This window comes from Drosophila tropicalis, unplaced genomic scaffold (assembly GCF_018151085.1).
Source record: "Drosophila tropicalis isolate 14030-0801.00 unplaced genomic scaffold, ASM1815108v1 contig_615, whole genome shotgun sequence".
NCBI classification, from domain to species: Eukaryota; Metazoa; Arthropoda; class Insecta; order Diptera; family Drosophilidae; genus Drosophila; species Drosophila tropicalis.
In genome coordinates, this window is record NW_027173095.1 from 2,038,337 (window position 1) to 2,045,771 (window position 7,435).

The window sequence follows — 7,435 nt, forward strand, 5'->3', positions numbered from 1 at the left end:
GCTTAAAGAATTGGTACGTTGTTTAGCATTAGAGCTGGACAGTTTCTTCTGTTAAGCGTAAATGTAACATGTTTGCATTTCTGCTCGTTAACCCGGATACGCCAGGTTGCTAGCCATTTATCTACCACCTTGAGGTGTTCCTCTAATTTTGCAGAGGCTTGTATTGGGCATTTGGATCTGCTGAGAATTGCAGTGTCATCGGAAAAAGTGGACGTTGTAAGTTCTAAACTCGTTTGTAAGTCTGCAGTGTAGTAGAGCAGGTAGAGCAATGGGCCGAGTACACTGCCTTGCGGTACACCAGCTTTGATTCAAAGTCAGCCGAGACGGAGCCATTACATCTTACAGCGAATTTCCTATTGTAAAGGTAAGATTCCATGAGTTTGTTGGTGTACTGTGGGAGTTTTTGCCGGATTTTGAACATCAGACCCTCCAGCCAAACTCTATCGAAACCCTGGCCAACGTCGAGAAATACAGCCGGACAGTATTCTTTTAGTTCGAATGCTGTTCGTATTTCGGATGTTATGCGATTGACTTGTTCAATTGTACCATGTTTTTCGCGGAAGCCGAACTGGTGTGAAGGGATTGTGTTCTCCGATGCCAGAAATGAGTTTAGTCGGATCTGCAGAACCTTTTCAAAAAGCTTCGAAAGACATCGCAGCAAAATAATTGGTCTATAGGATGAAGGCTGGGTTTTTTCCTTTCCCACTTTAGCTTGCAGATGTATTGTATGTCGATGATTCCAGGTTCCAGGATCATTTTCGTTGTGATTAGGTCACAGCCAGGGGCTTTTTTTGGCTTTATGTGGTTTTCAATAACTGCAGTGATCTCGTCCGATTGGAGTTCCGAGTACTCACTATCCGTTAATGTGCTCGAAGGGGGAAGTACAGATGAGTTTGATGTTGGTTTTGGCTGGAAAACCATTTTAAGATGTGTGGCAAATACGGATGCCCTCTCTTCGTCACTGCGGGCCCATCCACCGGTTAGACTCCTTATCGGTGAAATTGTCTCTGTAGGAGCGCTTAAAGTTGGGTGGGCTTTCCACAGAGGTTGGGCTGAGCTTTTCTATGTATTTTCTTTGAGCCCAGCTTTCCTCTTGTCTTAACGACTTGGAGAGGTTGCGATTAGCATGCCTTAAGCGAAGTTTCGCTGCTGGTGAGCGAGTAATCTGCCATTCTCTTCTTAGACGTCGTTTTTCCGTTACTAATTGTTATATCCGCCGGTTCGTAGGCCTGTCAACAGGTTTAGTGTAAGAAGAGGCAGGTGGAGTAGATACTCTTGCTGCAGCTCCCATCATAGACTCAAGTGCAGAGACGCACATATCAATGTCCCCTTCTGCAGCCAGTTTCGGCGAACAGTCAATGTGGGCACTCATGTACATTTTAAATTTAAGCCAATTTGTTTTGTTGTTTGTAAGCCTATATGGGCGATCAAGTACTTGAGGTCTTGTTAATAGTGTGAATAGCACTGGAGAGTGATCGAAATTTAAATCTAACAGTGTATCCGCAGTGATCCGATTACGTGGAATCCTCTTGGTTACTGCGAAATCAATCAAGTCAGGCACTTTCCGTGGATCTGTGGGCCAATAAGTAGACCCACCCGGTGAGACGCAATCCTTCTTATTGAGAGGGTGATTTTTGGTCCAGCTGGGGGTTTGCGCCCGTTTAGGTGAGATTTAAGATCCTTGAAGACCACGAGGCCCCCGTGATTGATCTTAAAATTTTCGACTGCGCTCTTTGTATAATATCGACATTGCTGGTACTTGCCTTCCCCCATAGTACGGCTCCGTAAGTCCAGATGGGTTTCAGTACGGTGTTGTATAGGAGGACTTTATATTCCAGACGTAGAGGGGACCGAGCATTGATGATCCAATGTAGGCTACTTGCTTTCAGTTTAAGCTGTGACTTTTTTTGCTTCGATGTGCTTGCGCCAAGTTAGTCTTCTGTCTAGGTGGATGCCAAGGTAAGTGACATCCTCGGCTTGAGGAACTGGTACGTTGTTTAGCATTAGAGCTGGACAGTTTCTTCTGTTAAGCGTAAATGTAACATGTTTGCATTTCTGCTCGTTGACCCGGGTACGCCAGGTTGCTAGCCATTCCTCTACCACCTTGAGGTGTTCCTCTAATTTTGCAGAGGCTTGTATTGGGCATTTGGATCTGCTGAGGATTGCCGTGTCATCGGCAAAAGTGGACGTTGTAAGTCCTAAACTCGTTAGTAAGTCTGCAGTGTACAGTAGGTAGAGCAATGGGCCGAGTATACTGCCTTGCGGTACACCAGCTTTGATTTCAAAATCAGCCGAGACGGAGCCATTACATCTTACAGCGAATTGCCTATTGTAAAGGTAAGATTCCATGAGTTTGTGGGTGTACTGTGGCAGTTTTTGCCGCATTTTGAACATCAGACCCTCCAGACAAACTCTATCGAAAGCCTGGGCAACGTCGAGAAAGACAGCCGCACAGTATTCTTTTAGTTCGAATGCTGTTCGTATTTCGGATGTTATGCGATTGACTTGTTCAATTGTACCATGTTTTTCGCGGAAGCCGAACTGGTGCGAAGGGATTGTGTTCTCCGATGCCAGAAATGAGTTTAGTCGGATCTGCAGGACCTTTTCAAAAAGCTTCGAAAGACATGACAGCAAACTAATTGGCCTATAGGACGATTGCTGGGTTTTGTCCTTTCCCTTTTTAGGAATCATGATGATAGTGGACCTTTTCCATGTTCTTGGGAAGTAGCCAAATCTTATTATAGCGTTGAACAGTTTGCAGATGTATGTATATTGTATGGCAATGATAGGGAGTTCCAGGATCATTTTCGGTGTGATTAGGTCATAGCCAGGGGCTTTTTTTGGCTTTATGTGGTTTTTAATAACTGCAGTGATCTCGTCCGATTGGAGTTCCGAGTACTCACTATCCGTTAGTGTGCTCGAAAGGGGAAGTACAGATGAGTTTGCTGTTGGATTTGGCTGGAAAACCATTTTAAGATGTGTGGCAAATGCGGATGCCCTCTATTCGTCACTGCGGGCCCATCCACCGGTTGGACTCCTTATCGGTGAAATTGTTTCTGTAGGAGCGCTTAAAGTTGGGTGGGCTTTCCACAGAGGTTGGGCTGAGCTTTTCTATGTATTTTCTTTGAGCCCAGCTTTCCTCTTGTCTTAACGCCTTGGAGAGGTTGCGATTAGCATGACTTAAGCGAAGTTTTGCTGCTGGTGAGCGAGTAATCTGCCATTCTCTTCTTAGACGTCGTTTTTCCGTTACTAATTGTTCTATCCGCCGGTTCGTAGGCCTGTCAACAGGTTTAGTGTAAGAAGAGGCAGGTGGAGTAGATACTTTTGAAGCAGCTCCCATCATAGACTCAAGTGCAGAGACGCACATATCAATGTCCTCTGCAGCATCCAGTTTCGGCGAACAGTCAATGTGGGCACTCATGTAAATTTTAAATTTAAGCCAATTTGTTTTGTTGTTTGTAAGCCTATATGGGCGATCAAGTACTTGAGGTCTTGTTAATAGTGTGAATAGTACTGGAGAGTGATCGGAAGTTAAATCTAGCAGTGTATCCGCAGTGATCCGATTACGAGGAATCCTCTTGGTTACTGCGAAATCAATCAAGTCAGGCACTTTCTGTGGATCTGTGGGCCAATACCCGGTGAGACGCAATCCATCTTATTGAGAGGGTTGACTATTGTGTTGTACAACTGCTTGCCTTTAGGATTTACCAGGCGAGATCCCCAGTGCGTATGTTTGGCGTTATAGTCCCCTGCTGCAATGAAGCGATCTCCGAGTGTGTTAAAGAAATCGGTAAATTCCTTTTCAGAGATTGAGAAGCGTGGTGGGCAGTACAGGGCAACCAATGTAGTGTTGCCGCAGCTGGTTTGGACGGTTATAGCAGTTGCTTGTAGGTGCTGTGTTTCAAATCTGTTGAGGAACGAGTGTTTTATACGGTTTTTGATTAGGATACCAGTCCCGCCATGAGCTTTTCCGTCTGGATGGTTTTTTGCATAGAAGGTATATTTTGGTATTTGAAAATTATTTTTTGATGTTAAATGTGTTTCCGAAATCAGCAAAACGTCGATTTCACTTGAGTCTAGGAATAGTTGCAGTTCATTTTTGTGCTTGGAGATGCCGTTAGCATTCCAAAGACATAGACGTAGGGAAGCCATTATTTATTCTCGATAAGCTTCTGGATAAGCAGGTTTTGATTCCGCATCAGTTCTTGCATACAGTTTTGCATGAACGTCATAAAAGTGGTCATGTTTTGATTGAGTGAGATCAATAGGGCTTCTAAGCCACTTGGAATTTGCTGGCCAAGCTCTGGTGCGCTAGGTTGCGGATTCTGTAGATGGTGGAGTGACGGGGTCTCTTTTGCGGGCTCCGTCTGTCCAGTTCGGAGCACACTAGCGAAGGATACACTAGGACTGTATGTAGCAGGCATGTTAGATGATCTAACAGCCTTGGCGAAGAATACCTCCGGTGTAGTTTTAGAGGCGTTGACGGTGATTTTTGGTCCAGCTGGGGTTTAGGTGAGATTTAAGATCCTTGAAGACAGGACATCCTCTGTAGTTGGCCGTGTGGTTCCCTTCACAGTTACTGCATAGTCTTAGTGCGACATTGTTTCTGTCCTTGGTGCAAATGCCATCTTTATGATGTTCGCCACAGCCAACACACACTGACCTGAGATTGCAGTTGTTAGAGGTGTGGTTGTATTCCTGGCAGTTTTTACACTGCGGTGGTTGGTGTCCCTTATGGGGCTCCTCTACGGTGATTCTTCTGTGCAATAGGAGCTGTAGGTTGTAGATTGGGTGCACTTCATTTGGCCTCAACCGCTTTGCATCTGGTTGGAGCTCGATTTTAAAGAGCGGCTGTGCGACTTTGTTCCTGTTGATGATGTTGACAACTGATTTGACCGCAAACCCTTTTTCGACCAACGCGTCTGCTATTTCTTGAGTAGGGACCGATGGCTCAATCCCCTTCAACACAACCTGGAGCCCTTTACTGCTTTTTAGTTGGTAGGTATAGAAGTTGATGTTAGCATTACGGAGGTACTTTTCGATGATGCGGAAATTGTCCTCTGTTTGGGTTTGGCATATAATTTCTTTAATGTTACCCCTATTGAGAGGGGTTACAACAAAGTTATTTGCCCCTACTGTTTCTACTAGCTTCGAAATCAGGGCGCTGCAGTTGGCTCCTCGGATGTATAAAGGGGGTAGTCTAGCCGATTTGACTTTATCTACAGCGCCGGCTTGATCATCTTGCTGATCGGAAAGAATTTTAAAACGATTCCCGCTAAGGGGTGCTACTTATTCATTTGGTTTGGTTATTTTCGGCGTATGGCCACTTTTTTTTTTTTTGCGGGCCTAAGCCGCTTAGTTATTTTAATATATCTATTAATTCCAGTTTGGACAGAAGACGTTGGGTTTACTATTGTGGCTGACTCAGGGCGACCTGTCGTTGACGGCTTGAGGTAGGTCAATACTTCGGCAGACGTTGCAGTAGTTGCTGTCAACGAGCTGACGGTGCTGGTCGGTGCAATCGGTGACCCAGTTATCGTTATTGATGGAGAAGCACACTGCTCTCTCCTCGGAAAGTTGCTTTTGATTGCTGAGTGGCTGGCACTTTCGGTGTTATTGCTTACGTTAGCATTCAGTGGGGTCGGCGACACCACCGAAAAGTACGCGTTGTTGCGTTGGACCGAGAGTCGACGCTCACGTTGTTGTTGTATAATTAGTTCTTGTAGCTGTTGCTGTTGGGGATCGAGAGAGCTTGGGCCCGAATTGGTGGACATGGCTTTTGTAAAAATTACGCACTTTGTTGTTGCAACTTAGTATATAGTGCTATTAGAGCAATCTAATAGCAATATGATTGTAAATAGGCGTCTCTGAGGCGACTGAGAGCCCTACACAAATTTTTTGCAAACGCGGTCTTTCTTTTCTACACTCAATTTTTGCGGAGTGCATTAAAAAACACGTCTGTACACGGCGGCAGTTAAATTATGACTTTGAACAACAAATGAAAGGAATAGTATTTTTCTGACAAAATATTATATATTTCAGCTCATCGCAGCATTACAAAGCTTTATTTACAGTGGCTTTTTTGATAAACATATTTTTATTAAACTTGCACATGACCAAAACATGAAGGCAATAATATTTATCTTCGTTTAAATTTTGACTCGTTGGAGTATTCAATTTTTTTCTAACAGTGACAGTTTTTTACAAAGATATCTTCCCGAATATTTTCGTTGAACCTAATTGTTCCCATACTCTATCACGGAAATGATTGGTTTATGGGAACTGAAATATGAAATGTATGTTTGTGATTGGATGTGGGTTAAAAAACATGAAAAAACAGCATCTATGGTTTTGTTATATCTTGTTGTAGATTCTGCAGGATTAGTGCTCATTGTTAAATTTAAAACAAAATTTTTCAAAATCATAATATTTAAATTCTGAAAATTTCAATTTCCTGAAAATTTCGTTCACAATGTAAAAAAATTCAAAATCTTGCACTTCCAATAAAAGTGGTCCTTGTCAACCTTCACACGTAAATCAATTAAAATTTGGAAAATTTGAATTTTTTCCAAATTTTTCTTTTGAAAATTTTAAAAATTCCAAATTTTATATGAGAATCAATACAATTGAATTAGTGATTAGCGATTAGTGATTGTCAACTTACAGATTTTGAAAAATCAAAAAAAAATGAATTTAAAATTCCGAAAGATCAAATTTTGCGCCCAGTCCAGTTTTTAAATTCCAATTTTAGTCGGATTTTGCAATTGAAATTTATCAAATCTGTCATTATCAGCTCTTATATTTTTAAAAATCCAAATTTGTCAACAATTTGGAAATTCTGAAAATTTGAATTCCCGCCATTTCATTCTGGAAATTCACAAAAATTTAAAACTTTGCAATTGAATACGATGAAATCAGTCCTTATTCACTTTCAAATTAGAGAACACAGAAATTTTTAAAATCAGAAATTTTTTATTTTCGAAAATTTGAATTTACGAGAAGTGGAGCCTATGAAAAAACAAACAGAAAAAGTTCTAATTCGCGAAATACATAATACAAAACTTATCGAATAACTTAAAAACGGGATCTTTCGTATTCGACTCAAGTTTTGTATAATTTATCAATAATCGATCAAGATATTGAACAATCAATTGACATCAGCTGAGAAAAGTGCAAGTAAGTTATATATGTAAATAAGCTAAAGTTATGTTTAATTTTATATTATTTTTATTTTTATGGTAAGCGGTTGTGCGGTCGGACAAATTTCAATATACTTACGTTGTCGTTGACTTTTTTCTTGGTTTGGAATCATCTTCCTCGAAAGATCGTTTATTTTAAGCCATACGATTTAATTTTCACACTGCACGCTTGATTGTTTACTTCACTGAATGACTATTTATGTTAGATCAGAGCCCGGCATTCATTTCCCCCGGGG